The 17,319-nt window shown below is 49.8% G+C and overlaps 9 non-coding genes across 9 annotated transcripts; all 9 read right to left on the reverse strand.

Moving 5' to 3' along the window:
• Positions 1–568: 568 nt before the first annotated feature.
• On the reverse strand, positions 569–652 carry Trnal-uaa (transfer RNA leucine (anticodon UAA)). Its single transcript has one exon. It is a non-coding gene; the product is annotated as a tRNA-Leu (tRNA).
• A 1,801-nt stretch (positions 653–2,453) lies between these two features.
• Trnal-uaa (transfer RNA leucine (anticodon UAA)) lies at positions 2,454–2,537 on the reverse strand. Its single transcript has one exon. It is a non-coding gene; the product is annotated as a tRNA-Leu (tRNA).
• A 1,802-nt stretch (positions 2,538–4,339) lies between these two features.
• On the reverse strand, positions 4,340–4,423 carry Trnal-uaa (transfer RNA leucine (anticodon UAA)). Its single transcript has one exon. It is a non-coding gene; the product is annotated as a tRNA-Leu (tRNA).
• A 1,803-nt stretch (positions 4,424–6,226) lies between these two features.
• Trnal-uaa (transfer RNA leucine (anticodon UAA)) lies at positions 6,227–6,310 on the reverse strand. Its single transcript has one exon. It is a non-coding gene; the product is annotated as a tRNA-Leu (tRNA).
• Positions 6,311–8,112: 1,802 nt separating this feature from the next.
• On the reverse strand, positions 8,113–8,196 carry Trnal-uaa (transfer RNA leucine (anticodon UAA)). Its single transcript has one exon. It is a non-coding gene; the product is annotated as a tRNA-Leu (tRNA).
• A 1,802-nt stretch (positions 8,197–9,998) lies between these two features.
• On the reverse strand, positions 9,999–10,082 carry Trnal-uaa (transfer RNA leucine (anticodon UAA)). The gene has a single exon. It is a non-coding gene; the product is annotated as a tRNA-Leu (tRNA).
• Positions 10,083–11,884: 1,802 nt separating this feature from the next.
• On the reverse strand, positions 11,885–11,968 carry Trnal-uaa (transfer RNA leucine (anticodon UAA)). The gene has a single exon. It is a non-coding gene; the product is annotated as a tRNA-Leu (tRNA).
• Positions 11,969–13,770: 1,802 nt separating this feature from the next.
• Trnal-uaa (transfer RNA leucine (anticodon UAA)) lies at positions 13,771–13,854 on the reverse strand. The gene has a single exon. It is a non-coding gene; the product is annotated as a tRNA-Leu (tRNA).
• A 1,802-nt stretch (positions 13,855–15,656) lies between these two features.
• Trnal-uaa (transfer RNA leucine (anticodon UAA)) lies at positions 15,657–15,740 on the reverse strand. Its single transcript has one exon. It is a non-coding gene; the product is annotated as a tRNA-Leu (tRNA).
• Positions 15,741–17,319: the final 1,579 nt, after the last annotated feature.

Consider the following 17,319-nt stretch of genomic DNA (forward strand, 5'->3'; position numbering starts at 1 on the left):
GGACGAGAACCCGTGTCGTCAGCGTGGCACAGAAGTCGGCGAGAACGTTTCCAGACGTGTGGACATCTTAGTCCTTGTACAGATCACTTGAGATTTGCCTGGCAGTCTCTCGCGCTGCCTTTTAGGGAAGCAATATGGAATAGCCATTGGTGGGACCTAATCCACAGCCTTCCCGTTATTAGCATGACACACTAACTTAGTGAGCTTACTGCCCACGCAATACGGCCGCTTCAGAACTCCAGTACCCGGGCCACCGTTTCATCTATCTTTATTAAGGCCCTACGATTCATTTAAACACGTATGTGTTGCTGTTGAGGTTTTCTCGCTGTCGCTTGGAACCTAGAGCCACAACACAACGACAACGGAAACGTCCGTGAGAAGAGCTAAAACTCGCCACAGGAAAAGTATGTTCCGCTATTTCTTTTCGACCGCTCGGGCTACCGGACGAGCGACGCCTACACTGCTGTCACTGTCGTCTCTAGTAAAATCTGCATGGCGTGTTTCTGCGTAATTTACTTGTTCTATAAGATCAAGGGAGTATGTTAGTTTCAGAATGTTCAAAATGGATAGTCAGATGTGGGGTTCGAACCCTCGCTCCCTTACGGGAACCAGAGCTTAAATCTGGCGCCTTAGACCGCTCGGCCAATCTGACGTGCGAGGCATTCGCTCCAGTGACTTCCATCTCTAGCAATATCTCAAGAACCTAGCTGCGAAATCTGTTTCTTTTTTCGGTAGGATGTAATTATGTCAGGTTTAGAATATTTAAGACACAATGTCAGACGTGGCGAAGGAAACGAACCCTCCATTTCGGGAACTAATGTGGCGCGTTGGACCGCTTTCTTCCGTCGTTTCCAGTTTGAACTGTAACTAGCAAAACTGTATTTAGTAATAGTAACATTTTCACATTGATGCAAAGAAAACTAGATATTAAAGAACGGCAAATAAGGCCGTTTCCTAGCAACAGCCACGCTCTGCATTACGCACTCGTGGGAAGCCAATGAAATACTTCCTGTGAGGCTCAAGCTGTCGACCTTCACTTTACAATACTTAGGCACTACCCGGTGGTACCGACCCATACATACTGAAACGCCTTTGGATCGTCAGTGGGTACTTCATATTAGAAATTTCATGTTCGCCCTGATGTGCATTAAAGGGCAGATTCTTCAGTGAAAGTTCGTTTTGCGCTCAGTTACAGTATATCGCCCTAGCAGCACCAGGAAAACGGGTTCAGCTGTGCTCGCCTTCCACTCGGCGTTGAGCGCCTACAGCGAGATTGCCTTCGGCCTCTGGCGCCAGGAGGGAAGGCGACACATCACGGCGCAAGCAGCGCGTAGCAGAAGGCGGTGGTGGTGTGTCGGTGAGCATGGTTGCTTCCCAAGTAACTGATCTGGGTTTGAAACCCGGACACCGCACGGAAGTTGTCTCCTTTACTCAGGAGAATGTTTTCAACGCTCGCGAACTGTCGTGTTACGAATGGTTTTCCTTCGCCCCTCGTCCCGCTCCGCGTAGGCTAGTGTGGATTGCGATTCACAGCATCGTGTGTCCCGTCCCCATGTGTCGACTTGTCTCGACTTTGACCGGCTGACGCGAAAGCTGACGCTTGCAAATGGGCGTATATGTAGAGGACAGGCGCTAGAATCGACTGGGAGAGACCAACTCGACAAACACACAACGGACCCTTTCATTTGACTGTGGCCGCAGGTTCGCGAATTTGGGTACCGAGAGGCAAGAGACGGGTCAGCGTGCTGGACCGTATCATTACCGCGCAGCAACACCGAAAACTAAGGGAAAAGGCAAAATTCAAGAATCCAACAGCACGCAGACATCCTAGTTAGTCACCGAGCCGTGTACTAAGCACGCAAAAATGCTGCTTAACTTCGGTGTTCGGACGAGAACCCGTGTCGTCAGCGTGGCACAGAAGTCGGCGAGAACGTTTCCAGACGTGTGGACATCTTAGTCCTTGTACAGATCACTTGAGATTTGCCTGGCAGTCTCTCGCGCTGCCTTTTAGGGAAGCAATATGGAATAGCCATTGGTGGGACCTAATCCACAGCCTTCCCGTTATTAGCATGACACACTAACTTAGTGAGCTTACTGCCACGCAATACGGCCGCTTCAGAACTCCAGTACCCGGGCCACCGTTTCATCTATCTTTATTAAGGCCCTACGATTCATTTAAACACGTATGTGTTGCTGTTGAGGTTTTCTCGCTGTCGCTTGGAACCTAGAGCCACAACACAACGACAACGGAAACGTCCGTGAGAAGAGCTAAAACTCGCCACAGGAAAAGTATGTTCCGCTATTTCTTTTCGACCGCTCGGGCTACCGGACGAGCGACGCCTACACTGCTGTCACTGTCGTCTCTAGTAAAATCTGCATGGCGTGTTTCTGCGTAATTTACTTGTTCTATAAGATCAAGGGAGTATGTTAGTTTCAGAATGTTCAAAATGCATTGTCAGATGTGGGGTTCGAACCCACGCTCCCTTACGGGAACCAGAGCTTAAATCTGGCGCCTTAGACCGCTCGGCCAATCTGACGTGCGAGGCATTCGCTCCAGTGACTTCCATCTCTAGCAATATCTCAAGAACCTAGCTGCGAAATCTGTTTCTTTTTTCGGTAGGATGTAATTATGTCAGGTTTAGAATATTTAAGACACAATGTCAGACGTGGCGAAGGAAACGAACCCTCCATTTCGGGAACTAATGTGGCGCGTTGGACCGCTTTCTTCCGTCGTTTCCAGTTTGAACTGTAACTAGCAAAACTGTATTTAGTAATAGTAACATTTTCACATTGATGCAAAGAAAACTAGATATTAAAGAACGGCAAATAAGGCCGTTTCCTAGCAACAGCCACGCTCTGCATTACGCACTCGTGGGAAGCCAATGAAATACTTCCTGTGAGGCTCAAGCTGTCGACCTTCACTTTACAATACTTAGGCACTACCCGGTGGTACCGACCCATACATACTGAAACGCCTTTGGATCGTCAGTGGGTACTTCATATTAGAAATTTCATGTTCGCCCTGATGTGCATTAAAGGGCAGATTCTTCAGTGAAAGTTCGTTTTGCGCTCAGTTACAGTATATCGCCCTAGCAGCACCAGGAAAACGGGTTCAGCTGTGCTCGCCTTCCACTCGGCGTTGAGCGCCTACAGCGAGATTGCCTTCGGCCTCTGGCGCCAGGAGGGAAGGCGACACATCACGGCGCAAGCAGCGCGTAGCAGAAGGCGGTGGTGGTGTGTCGGTGAGCATGGTTGCTTCCCAAGTAACTGATCTGGGTTTGAAACCCGGACACCGCACGGAAGTTGTCTCCTTTACTCAGGAGAATGTTTTCAACGCTCGCGAACTGTCGTGTTACGAATGGTTTTCCTTCGCCCCTCGTCCCGCTCCGCGTAGGCTAGTGTGGATTGCGATTCACAGCATCGTGTGTCCCGTCCCCATGTGTCGACTTGTCTCGACTTTGCTCGGCTGACGCGAAAGCTGACGCTTGCAAATGGGCGTATATGTAGAGGACAGGCGCTAGAATCGACTGGGAGAGACCAACTCGACAAACACACAACGGACCCTTTCATTTGACTGTGGCCGCAGGTTCGCGAATTTGGGTACCGAGAGGCAAGAGACGGGTCAGCGTGCTGGACCGTATCATTACCGCGCAGCAACACCGAAAACTAAGGGAAAAGGCAAAATTGAAGAATCCAACAGCACGCAGACATCCTAGTTAGTCACCGAGCCGTGTACTAAGCACGCAAAAATGCTGCTTAACTTCGGTGTTCGGACGAGAACCCGTGTCGTCAGCGTGGCACAGAAGTCGGCGAGAACGTTTCCAGACGTGTGGACATCTTAGTCCTTGTACAGATCACTTGAGATTTGCCTGGCAGTCTCTCGCGCTGCCTTTTAGGGAAGCAATATGGAATAGCCATTGGTGGGACCTAATCCACAGCCTTCCCGTTATTAGCATGACACACTAACTTAGTGAGCTTACTGCCCACGCAATACGGCCGCTTCAGAACTCGAGTACCCGGGCCACCGTTTCATCTATCTTTATTAAGGCCCTACGATTCATTTAAACACGTATGTGTTGCTGTTGAGGTTTTCTCGCTGTCGCTTGGAACCTAGAGCCACAACACAACGACAACGGAAACGTCCGTGAGAAGAGCTAAAACTCGCCACAGGAAAAGTATGTTCCGCTATTTCTTTTCGACCGCTCGGGCTACCGGACGAGCGACGCCTGCACTGCTGTCACTGTCGTCTCTAGTAAAATCTGCATGGCGTGTTTCTGCGTAATTTACTTGTTCTATAAGATCAAGGGAGTATGTTAGTTTCAGAATGTTCAAAATGCATTGTCAGATGTGGGGTTCGAACCCACGCTCCCTTACGGGAACCAGAGCTTAAATCTGGCGCCTTAGACCGCTCGGCCAATCTGACGTGCGAGGCATTCGCTCCAGTGACTTCCATCTCTAGCAATATCTCAAGAACCTCGCTGCGAAATCTGTTTCTTTTTTCGGTAGGATGTAATTATGTCAGGTTTAGAATATTTAAGACACAATGTCAGACGTGGCGAAGGAAACGCACCCTCCCTTTCGGGAACCAATGTGGCGCGTTGGACCGCTTTCTTCCGTCGTTTCCAGTTTGAACTGTAACTAGCAAAACTGTATTTAGTAATAGTAACATTTTCACATTGATGCAAAGAAAACTAGATATTAACGAACGGCAAATAAGGCCGTTTCCTAGCAACAGCCACGCTGTGCATTACGCACTCGTGGGAAGCCAATGAAATACTTCCTGTGAGGCTCAAGCTGTCGACCTTCACTTTACAATACTTAGGCACTGCCCCGGTGGTACCGACGCATACATACTGAAACGCCTTTGGATCGTCAGTGGGTACTTCATATTAGAAATTTCATGTTCGCCCTGATGTGCATTAAAGGGCAGATTCTTCAGTGAAAGTTCGTTCTGCGCTCAGTTACAGTATATCGCCCTAGCAGCACCAGGAAAACGGGTTCAGATGTGCTCGCCTTCCACTCGGCGTTGAGCGCCTACAGCGAGATTGCCTTCGGCCTCTGGCGCCAGGAGGGAAGGCGACACATCACGGCGCAAGCAGCGCGTAGCAGAAGGCGGTGGTGGTGTGTCGGTGAGCATGGTTGCTTCCCAAGTAACTGATCTGGGTTTGAAACCCGGACACCGCACGGAAGTTGTCTCCTTTACTCAGGAGAATGTTTTCAATGCTCGCGAACTGTCGTGTTACGAATGGTTTTCCTTCGCCCCTCGTCCCGCTCCGCGTAGGCTAGTGTGGATTGCGATTCACAGCATCGTGTGTCCCGTCCCCATGTGTCGACTTGTCTCGACTTTGCTCGGCTGACGCGAAAGCTGACGCTTGCAAATGGGCGTATATGTAGAGGACAGGCGCTAGAATCGACTGGGAGAGACCAACTCGACAAACACACAACGGACCCTTTCATTTGACTGTGGCCGCAGGTTCGCGAATTTGGGTACCGAGAGGCAAGAGACGGGTCAGCGTGCTGGACCGTATCATTACCGCGCAGCAACACCGAAAACTAAGGGAAAAGGCAAAATTCAAGAATCCAACAGCACGCAGACATCCTAGTTAGTCACCGAGCCGTGTACTAAGCACGCAAAAATGCTGCTTAACTTCGGTGTTCGGACGAGAACCCGTGTCGTCAGCGTGGCACAGAAGTCGGCGAGAACGTTTCCAGACGTGTGGACATCTTAGTCCTTGTACAGATCACTTGTGATTTGCCTGGCAGTCTCTCGCGCTGCCTTTTAGGGAAGCAATATGGAATAGCCCTTGGTGGGACCTAATCCACAGCCTTCCCGTTATTAGCATGACACACTAACTTAGTGAGCTTACTGCCCACGCAATACGGCCGCTTCAGAACTCCAGTACCTGAGCCACCGTTTCATCTATCTTTATTAAGGCCCTACGATTCATTTAAACACGTATGTGTTGCTGTTGAGGTTTTCTCGCTGTCGCTTGGAACCTAGAGCCACAACACAACGACAACGGAAACGTCCGTGAGAAGAGCTAAAACTCGCCACAGGAAAAGTATGTTCCGCTATTTCTTTTCGACCGCTCGGGCTACCGGACGAGCGACGCCTACACTGCTGTCACTGTCGTCTCTAGTAAAATCTGCATGGCGTGTTTCTGCGTAATTTACTTGTTCTATAAGATCAAGGGAGTATGTTAGTTTCAGAATGTTCAAAATGGATAGTCAGATGTGGGGTTCGAACCCTCGCTCCCTTACGGGAACCAGAGCTTAAATCTGGCGCCTTAGACCGCTCGGCCAATCTGACGTGCGAGGCATTCGCTCCAGTGACTTCCATCTCTAGCAATATCTCAAGAACCTAGCTGCGAAATCTGTTTCTTTTTTCGGTAGGATGTAATTATGTCAGGTTTAGAATATTTAAGACACAATGTCAGACGTGGCGAAGGAAACGAACCCTCCATTTCGGGAACTAATGTGGCGCGTTGGACCGCTTTCTTCCGTCGTTTCCAGTTTGAACTGTAACTAGCAAAACTGTATTTAGTAATAGTAACATTTTCACATTGATGCAAAGAAAACTAGATATTAAAGAACGGCAAATAAGGCCGTTTCCTAGCAACAGCCACGCTCTGCATTACGCACTCGTGGGAAGCCAATGAAATACTTCCTGTGAGGCTCAAGCTGTCGACCTTCACTTTACAATACTTAGGCACTACCCGGTGGTACCGACCCATACATACTGAAACGCCTTTGGATCGTCAGTGGGTACTTCATATTAGAAATTTCATGTTCGCCCTGATGTGCATTAAAGGGCAGATTCTTCAGTGAAAGTTCGTTTTGCGCTCAGTTACAGTATATCGCCCTAGCAGCACCAGGAAAACGGGTTCAGCTGTGCTCGCCTTCCACTCGGCGTTGAGCGCCTACAGCGAGATTGCCTTCGGCCTCTGGCGCCAGGAGGGAAGGCGACACATCACGGCGCAAGCAGCGCGTAGCAGAAGGCGGTGGTGGTGTGTCGGTGAGCATGGTTGCTTCCCAAGTAACTGATCTGGGTTTGAAACCCGGACACCGCACGGAAGTTGTCTCCTTTACTCAGGAGAATGTTTTCAACGCTCGCGAACTGTCGTGTTACGAATGGTTTTCCTTCGCCCCTCGTCCCGCTCCGCGTAGGCTAGTGTGGATTGCGATTCACAGCATCGTGTGTCCCGTCCCCATGTGTCGACTTGTCTCGACTTTGCTCGGCTGACGCGAAAGCTGACGCTTGCAAATGGGCGTATATGTAGAGGACAGGCGCTAGAATCGACTGGGAGAGACCAACTCGACAAACACACAACGGACCCTTTCATTTGACTGTGGCCGCAGGTTCGCGAATTTGGGTACCGAGAGGCAAGAGACGGGTCAGCGTGCTGGACCGTATCATTACCGCGCAGCAACACCGAAAACTAAGGGAAAAGGCAAAATTAAAGAATCCAACAGCACGCAGACATCCTAGTTAGTCACCGAGCCGTGTACTAAGCACGCAAAAATGCTGCTTAACTTCGGTGTTCGGACGAGAACCCGTGTCGTCAGCGTGGCACAGAAGTCGGCGAGAACGTTTCCAGACGTGTGGACATCTTAGTCCTTGTACAGATCACTTGTGATTTGCCTGGCAGTCTCTCGCGCTGCCTTTTAGGGAAGCAATATGGAATAGCCCTTGGTGGGACCTAATCCACAGCCTTCCCGTTATTAGCATGACACACTAACTTAGTGAGCTTACTGCCCACGCAATACGGCCGCTTCAGAACTCCAGTACCTGAGCCACCGTTTCATCTATCTTTATTAAGGCCCTACGATTCATTTAAACACGTATGTGTTGCTGTTGAGGTTTTCTCGCTGTCGCTTGGAACCTAGAGCCACAACACAACGACAACGGAAACGTCCGTGAGAAGAGCTAAAACTCGCCACAGGAAAAGTATGTTCCGCTATTTCTTTTCGACCGCTCGGGCTACCGGACGAGCGACGCCTACACTGCTGTCACTGTCGTCTCTAGTAAAATCTGCATGGCGTGTTTCTGCGTAATTTACTTGTTCTATAAGATCAAGGGAGTATGTTAGTTTCAGAATGTTCAAAATGGATAGTCAGATGTGGGGTTCGAACCCTCGCTCCCTTACGGGAACCAGAGCTTAAATCTGGCGCCTTAGACCGCTCGGCCAATCTGACGTGCGAGGCATTCGCTCCAGTGACTTCCATCTCTAGCAATATCTCAAGAACCTAGCTGCGAAATCTGTTTCTTTTTTCGGTAGGATGTAATTATGTCAGGTTTAGAATATTTAAGACACAATGTCAGACGTGGCGAAGGAAACGAACCCTCCATTTCGGGAACTAATGTGGCGCGTTGGACCGCTTTCTTCCGTCGTTTCCAGTTTGAACTGTAACTAGCAAAACTGTATTTAGTAATAGTAACATTTTCACATTGATGCAAAGAAAACTAGATATTAAAGAACGGCAAATAAGGCCGTTTCCTAGCAACAGCCACGCTCTGCATTACGCACTCGTGGGAAGCCAATGAAATACTTCCTGTGAGGCTCAAGCTGTCGACCTTCACTTTACAATACTTAGGCACTACCCGGTGGTACCGACCCATACATACTGAAACGCCTTTGGATCGTCAGTGGGTACTTCATATTAGAAATTTCATGTTCGCCCTGATGTGCATTAAAGGGCAGATTCTTCAGTGAAAGTTCGTTCTGCGCTCAGTTACAGTATATCGCCCTAGCAGCACCAGGAAAACGGGTTCAGATGTGCTCGCCTTCCACTCGGCGTTGAGCGCCTACAGCGAGATTGCCTTCGGCCTCTGGCGCCAGGAGGGAAGGCGACACATCACGGCGCAAGCAGCGCGTAGCAGAAGGCGGTGGTGGTGTGTCGGTGAGCATGGTTGCTTCCCAAGTAACTGATCTGGGTTTGAAACCCGGACACCGCACGGAAGTTGTCTCCTTTACTCAGGAGAATGTTTTCAATGCTCGCGAACTGTCGTGTTACGAATGGTTTTCCTTCGCCCCTCGTCCCGCTCCGCGTAGGCTAGTGTGGATTGCGATTCACAGCATCGTGTGTCCCGTCCCCATGTGTCGACTTGTCTCGACTTTGCTCGGCTGACGCGAAAGCTGACGCTTGCAAATGGGCGTATATGTAGAGGACAGGCGCTAGAATCGACTGGGAGAGACCAACTCGACAAACACACAACGGACCCTTTCATTTGACTGTGGCCGCAGGTTCGCGAATTTGGGTACCGAGAGGCAAGAGACGGGTCAGCGTGCTGGACCGTATCATTACCGCGCAGCAACACCGAAAACTAAGGGAAAAGGCAAAATTCAAGAATCCAACAGCACGCAGACATCCTAGTTAGTCACCGAGCCGTGTACTAAGCACGCAAAAATGCTGCTTAACTTCGGTGTTCGGACGAGAACCCGTGTCGTCAGCGTGGCACAGAAGTCGGCGAGAACGTTTCCAGACGTGTGGACATCTTAGTCCTTGTACAGATCACTTGTGATTTGCCTGGCAGTCTCTCGCGCTGCCTTTTAGGGAAGCAATATGGAATAGCCCTTGGTGGGACCTAATCCACAGCCTTCCCGTTATTAGCATGACACACTAACTTAGTGAGCTTACTGCCCACGCAATACGGCCGCTTCAGAACTCCAGTACCTGAGCCACCGTTTCATCTATCTTTATTAAGGCCCTACGATTCATTTAAACACGTATGTGTTGCTGTTGAGGTTTTCTCGCTGTCGCTTGGAACCTAGAGCCACAACACAACGACAACGGAAACGTCCGTGAGAAGAGCTAAAACTCGCCACAGGAAAAGTATGTTCCGCTATTTCTTTTCGACCGCTCGGGCTACCGGACGAGCGACGCCTACACTGCTGTCACTGTCGTCTCTAGTAAAATCTGCATGGCGTGTTTCTGCGTAATTTACTTGTTCTATAAGATCAAGGGAGTATGTTAGTTTCAGAATGTTCAAAATGGATAGTCAGATGTGGGGTTCGAACCCTCGCTCCCTTACGGGAACCAGAGCTTAAATCTGGCGCCTTAGACCGCTCGGCCAATCTGACGTGCGAGGCATTCGCTCCAGTGACTTCCATCTCTAGCAATATCTCAAGAACCTAGCTGCGAAATCTGTTTCTTTTTTCGGTAGGATGTAATTATGTCAGGTTTAGAATATTTAAGACACAATGTCAGACGTGGCGAAGGAAACGAACCCTCCATTTCGGGAACTAATGTGGCGCGTTGGACCGCTTTCTTCCGTCGTTTCCAGTTTGAACTGTAACTAGCAAAACTGTATTTAGTAATAGTAACATTTTCACATTGATGCAAAGAAAACTAGATATTAAAGAACGGCAAATAAGGCCGTTTCCTAGCAACAGCCACGCTCTGCATTACGCACTCGTGGGAAGCCAATGAAATACTTCCTGTGAGGCTCAAGCTGTCGACCTTCACTTTACAATACTTAGGCACTACCCGGTGGTACCGACCCATACATACTGAAACGCCTTTGGATCGTCAGTGGGTACTTCATATTAGAAATTTCATGTTCGCCCTGATGTGCATTAAAGGGCAGATTCTTCAGTGAAAGTTCGTTTTGCGCTCAGTTACAGTATATCGCCCTAGCAGCACCAGGAAAACGGGTTCAGCTGTGCTCGCCTTCCACTCGGCGTTGAGCGCCTACAGCGAGATTGCCTTCGGCCTCTGGCGCCAGGAGGGAAGGCGACACATCACGGCGCAAGCAGCGCGTAGCAGAAGGCGGTGGTGGTGTGTCGGTGAGCATGGTTGCTTCCCAAGTAACTGATCTGGGTTTGAAACCCGGACACCGCACGGAAGTTGTCTCCTTTACTCAGGAGAATGTTTTCAACGCTCGCGAACTGTCGTGTTACGAATGGTTTTCCTTCGCCCCTCGTCCCGCTCCGCGTAGGCTAGTGTGGATTGCGATTCACAGCATCGTGTGTCCCGTCCCCATGTGTCGACTTGTCTCGACTTTGCTCGGCTGACGCGAAAGCTGACGCTTGCAAATGGGCGTATATGTAGAGGACAGGCGCTAGAATCGACTGGGAGAGACCAACTCGACAAACACACAACGGACCCTTTCATTTGACTGTGGCCGCAGGTTCGCGAATTTGGGTACCGAGAGGCAAGAGACGGGTCAGCGTGCTGGACCGTATCATTACCGCGCAGCAACACCGAAAACTAAGGGAAAAGGCAAAATTCAAGAATCCAACAGCACGCAGACATCCTAGTTAGTCACCGAGCCGTGTACTAAGCACGCAAAAATGCTGCTTAACTTCGGTGTTCGGACGAGAACCCGTGTCGTCAGCGTGGCACAGAAGTCGGCGAGAACGTTTCCAGACGTGTGGACATCTTAGTCCTTGTACAGATCACTTGTGATTTGCCTGGCAGTCTCTCGCGCTGCCTTTTAGGGAAGCAATATGGAATAGCCCTTGGTGGGACCTAATCCACAGCCTTCCCGTTATTAGCATGACACACTAACTTAGTGAGCTTACTGCCCACGCAATACGGCCGCTTCAGAACTCCAGTACCTGAGCCACCGTTTCATCTATCTTTATTAAGGCCCTACGATTCATTTAAACACGTATGTGTTGCTGTTGAGGTTTTCTCGCTGTCGCTTGGAACCTAGAGCCACAACACAACGACAACGGAAACGTCCGTGAGAAGAGCTAAAACTCGCCACAGGAAAAGTATGTTCCGCTATTTCTTTTCGACCGCTCGGGCTACCGGACGAGCGACGCCTACACTGCTGTCACTGTCGTCTCTAGTAAAATCTGCATGGCGTGTTTCTGCGTAATTTACTTGTTCTATAAGATCAAGGGAGTATGTTAGTTTCAGAATGTTCAAAATGGATAGTCAGATGTGGGGTTCGAACCCTCGCTCCCTTACGGGAACCAGAGCTTAAATCTGGCGCCTTAGACCGCTCGGCCAATCTGACGTGCGAGGCATTCGCTCCAGTGACTTCCATCTCTAGCAATATCTCAAGAACCTAGCTGCGAAATCTGTTTCTTTTTTCGGTAGGATGTAATTATGTCAGGTTTAGAATATTTAAGACACAATGTCAGACGTGGCGAAGGAAACGAACCCTCCATTTCGGGAACTAATGTGGCGCGTTGGACCGCTTTCTTCCGTCGTTTCCAGTTTGAACTGTAACTAGCAAAACTGTATTTAGTAATAGTAACATTTTCACATTGATGCAAAGAAAACTAGATATTAAAGAACGGCAAATAAGGCCGTTTCCTAGCAACAGCCACGCTCTGCATTACGCACTCGTGGGAAGCCAATGAAATACTTCCTGTGAGGCTCAAGCTGTCGACCTTCACTTTACAATACTTAGGCACTACCCGGTGGTACCGACCCATACATACTGAAACGCCTTTGGATCGTCAGTGGGTACTTCATATTAGAAATTTCATGTTCGCCCTGATGTGCATTAAAGGGCAGATTCTTCAGTGAAAGTTCGTTTTGCGCTCAGTTACAGTATATCGCCCTAGCAGCACCAGGAAAACGGGTTCAGCTGTGCTCGCCTTCCACTCGGCGTTGAGCGCCTACAGCGAGATTGCCTTCGGCCTCTGGCGCCAGGAGGGAAGGCGACACATCACGGCGCAAGCAGCGCGTAGCAGAAGGCGGTGGTGGTGTGTCGGTGAGCATGGTTGCTTCCCAAGTAACTGATCTGGGTTTGAAACCCGGACACCGCACGGAAGTTGTCTCCTTTACTCAGGAGAATGTTTTCAACGCTCGCGAACTGTCGTGTTACGAATGGTTTTCCTTCGCCCCTCGTCCCGCTCCGCGTAGGCTAGTGTGGATTGCGATTCACAGCATCGTGTGTCCCGTCCCCATGTGTCGACTTGTCTCGACTTTGCTCGGCTGACGCGAAAGCTGACGCTTGCAAATGGGCGTATATGTAGAGGACAGGCGCTAGAATCGACTGGGAGAGACCAACTCGACAAACACACAACGGACCCTTTCATTTGACTGTGGCCGCAGGTTCGCGAATTTGGGTACCGAGAGGCAAGAGACGGGTCAGCGTGCTGGACCGTATCATTACCGCGCAGCAACACCGAAAACTAAGGGAAAAGGCAAAATTCAAGAATCCAACAGCACGCAGACATCCTAGTTAGTCACCGAGCCGTGTACTAAGCACGCAAAAATGCTGCTTAACTTCGGTGTTCGGACGAGAACCCGTGTCGTCAGCGTGGCACAGAAGTCGGCGAGAACGTTTCCAGACGTGTGGACATCTTAGTCCTTGTACAGATCACTTGTGATTTGCCTGGCAGTCTCTCGCGCTGCCTTTTAGGGAAGCAATATGGAATAGCCCTTGGTGGGACCTAATCCACAGCCTTCCCGTTATTAGCATGACACACTAACTTAGTGAGCTTACTGCCCACGCAATACGGCCGCTTCAGAACTCCAGTACCTGAGCCACCGTTTCATCTATCTTTATTAAGGCCCTACGATTCATTTAAACACGTATGTGTTGCTGTTGAGGTTTTCTCGCTGTCGCTTGGAACCTAGAGCCACAACACAACGACAACGGAAACGTCCGTGAGAAGAGCTAAAACTCGCCACAGGAAAAGTATGTTCCGCTATTTCTTTTCGACCGCTCGGGCTACCGGACGAGCGACGCCTACACTGCTGTCACTGTCGTCTCTAGTAAAATCTGCATGGCGTGTTTCTGCGTAATTTACTTGTTCTATAAGATCAAGGGAGTATGTTAGTTTCAGAATGTTCAAAATGGATAGTCAGATGTGGGGTTCGAACCCTCGCTCCCTTACGGGAACCAGAGCTTAAATCTGGCGCCTTAGACCGCTCGGCCAATCTGACGTGCGAGGCATTCGCTCCAGTGACTTCCATCTCTAGCAATATCTCAAGAACCTAGCTGCGAAATCTGTTTCTTTTTTCGGTAGGATGTAATTATGTCAGGTTTAGAATATTTAAGACACAATGTCAGACGTGGCGAAGGAAACGAACCCTCCATTTCGGGAACTAATGTGGCGCGTTGGACCGCTTTCTTCCGTCGTTTCCAGTTTGAACTGTAACTAGCAAAACTGTATTTAGTAATAGTAACATTTTCACATTGATGCAAAGAAAACTAGATATTAAAGAACGGCAAATAAGGCCGTTTCCTAGCAACAGCCACGCTCTGCATTACGCACTCGTGGGAAGCCAATGAAATACTTCCTGTGAGGCTCAAGCTGTCGACCTTCACTTTACAATACTTAGGCACTACCCGGTGGTACCGACCCATACATACTGAAACGCCTTTGGATCGTCAGTGGGTACTTCATATTAGAAATTTCATGTTCGCCCTGATGTGCATTAAAGGGCAGATTCTTCAGTGAAAGTTCGTTTTGCGCTCAGTTACAGTATATCGCCCTAGCAGCACCAGGAAAACGGGTTCAGCTGTGCTCGCCTTCCACTCGGCGTTGAGCGCCTACAGCGAGATTGCCTTCGGCCTCTGGCGCCAGGAGGGAAGGCGACACATCACGGCGCAAGCAGCGCGTAGCAGAAGGCGGTGGTGGTGTGTCGGTGAGCATGGTTGCTTCCCAAGTAACTGATCTGGGTTTGAAACCCGGACACCGCACGGAAGTTGTCTCCTTTACTCAGGAGAATGTTTTCAACGCTCGCGAACTGTCGTGTTACGAATGGTTTTCCTTCGCCCCTCGTCCCGCTCCGCGTAGGCTAGTGTGGATTGCGATTCACAGCATCGTGTGTCCCGTCCCCATGTGTCGACTTGTCTCGACTTTGCTCGGCTGACGCGAAAGCTGACGCTTGCAAATGGGCGTATATGTAGAGGACAGGCGCTAGAATCGACTGGGAGAGACCAACTCGACAAACACACAACGGACCCTTTCATTTGACTGTGGCCGCAGGTTCGCGAATTTGGGTACCGAGAGGCAAGAGACGGGTCAGCGTGCTGGACCGTATCATTACCGCGCAGCAACACCGAAAACTAAGGGAAAAGGCAAAATTCAAGAATCCAACAGCACGCAGACATCCTAGTTAGTCACCGAGCCGTGTACTAAGCACGCAAAAATGCTGCTTAACTTCGGTGTTCGGACGAGAACCCGTGTCGTCAGCGTGGCACAGAAGTCGGCGAGAACGTTTCCAGACGTGTGGACATCTTAGTCCTTGTACAGATCACTTGTGATTTGCCTGGCAGTCTCTCGCGCTGCCTTTTAGGGAAGCAATATGGAATAGCCCTTGGTGGGACCTAATCCACAGCCTTCCCGTTATTAGCATGACACACTAACTTAGTGAGCTTACTGCCCACGCAATACGGCCGCTTCAGAACTCCAGTACCTGAGCCACCGTTTCATCTATCTTTATTAAGGCCCTACGATTCATTTAAACACGTATGTGTTGCTGTTGAGGTTTTCTCGCTGTCGCTTGGAACCTAGAGCCACAACACAACGACAACGGAAACGTCCGTGAGAAGAGCTAAAACTCGCCACAGGAAAAGTATGTTCCGCTATTTCTTTTCGACCGCTCGGGCTACCGGACGAGCGACGCCTACACTGCTGTCACTGTCGTCTCTAGTAAAATCTGCATGGCGTGTTTCTGCGTAATTTACTTGTTCTATAAGATCAAGGGAGTATGTTAGTTTCAGAATGTTCAAAATGGATAGTCAGATGTGGGGTTCGAACCCTCGCTCCCTTACGGGAACCAGAGCTTAAATCTGGCGCCTTAGACCGCTCGGCCAATCTGACGTGCGAGGCATTCGCTCCAGTGACTTCCATCTCTAGCAATATCTCAAGAACCTAGCTGCGAAATCTGTTTCTTTTTTCGGTAGGATGTAATTATGTCAGGTTTAGAATATTTAAGACACAATGTCAGACGTGGCGAAGGAAACGAACCCTCCATTTCGGGAACTAATGTGGCGCGTTGGACCGCTTTCTTCCGTCGTTTCCAGTTTGAACTGTAACTAGCAAAACTGTATTTAGTAATAGTAACATTTTCACATTGATGCAAAGAAAACTAGATATTAAAGAACGGCAAATAAGGCCGTTTCCTAGCAACAGCCACGCTCTGCATTACGCACTCGTGGGAAGCCAATGAAATACTTCCTGTGAGGCTCAAGCTGTCGACCTTCACTTTACAATACTTAGGCACTACCCGGTGGTACCGACCCATACATACTGAAACGCCTTTGGATCGTCAGTGGGTACTTCATATTAGAAATTTCATGTTCGCCCTGATGTGCATTAAAGGGCAGATTCTTCAGTGAAAGTTCGTTTTGCGCTCAGTTACAGTATATCGCCCTAGCAGCACCAGGAAAACGGGTTCAGCTGTGCTCGCCTTCCACTCGGCGTTGAGCGCCTACAGCGAGATTGCCTTCGGCCTCTGGCGCCAGGAGGGAAGGCGACACATCACGGCGCAAGCAGCGCGTAGCAGAAGGCGGTGGTGGTGTGTCGGTGAGCATGGTTGCTTCCCAAGTAACTGATCTGGGTTTGAAACCCGGACACCGCACGGAAGTTGTCTCCTTTACTCAGGAGAATGTTTTCAACGCTCGCGAACTGTCGTGTTACGAATGGTTTTCCTTCGCCCCTCGTCCCGCTCCGCGTAGGCTAGTGTGGATTGCGATTCACAGCATCGTGTGTCCCGTCCCCATGTGTCGACTTGTCTCGACTTTGCTCGGCTGACGCGAAAGCTGACGCTTGCAAATGGGCGTATATGTAGAGGACAGGCGCTAGAATCGACTGGGAGAGACCAACTCGACAAACACACAACGGACCCTTTCATTTGACTGTGGCCGCAGGTTCGCGAATTTGGGTACCGAGAGGCAAGAGACGGGTCAGCGTGCTGGACCGTATCATTACCGCGCAGCAACACCGAAAACTAAGGGAAAAGGCAAAATTCAAGAATCCAACAGCACGCAGACATCCTAGTTAGTCACCGAGCCGTGTACTAAGCACGCAAAAATGCTGCTTAACTTCGGTGTTCGGACGAGAACCCGTGTCGTCAGCGTGGCACAGAAGTCGGCGAGAACGTTTCCAGACGTGTGGACATCTTAGTCCTTGTACAGATCACTTGTGATTTGCCTGGCAGTCTCTCGCGCTGCCTTTTAGGGAAGCAATATGGAATAGCCCTTGGTGGGACCTAATCCACAGCCTTCCCGTTATTAGCATGACACACTAACTTAGTGAGCTTACTGCCCACGCAATACGGCCGCTTCAGAACTCCAGTACCTGAGCCACCGTTTCATCTATCTTTATTAAGGCCCTACGATTCATTTAAACACGTATGTGTTGCTGTTGAGGTTTTCTCGCTGTCGCTTGGAACCTAGAG

The sequence above is a fragment of the Schistocerca cancellata genome, unplaced genomic scaffold (genome assembly GCF_023864275.1).
Source record: "Schistocerca cancellata isolate TAMUIC-IGC-003103 unplaced genomic scaffold, iqSchCanc2.1 HiC_scaffold_355, whole genome shotgun sequence".
Classification (NCBI taxonomy): Eukaryota; Metazoa; Arthropoda; class Insecta; order Orthoptera; family Acrididae; genus Schistocerca; species Schistocerca cancellata.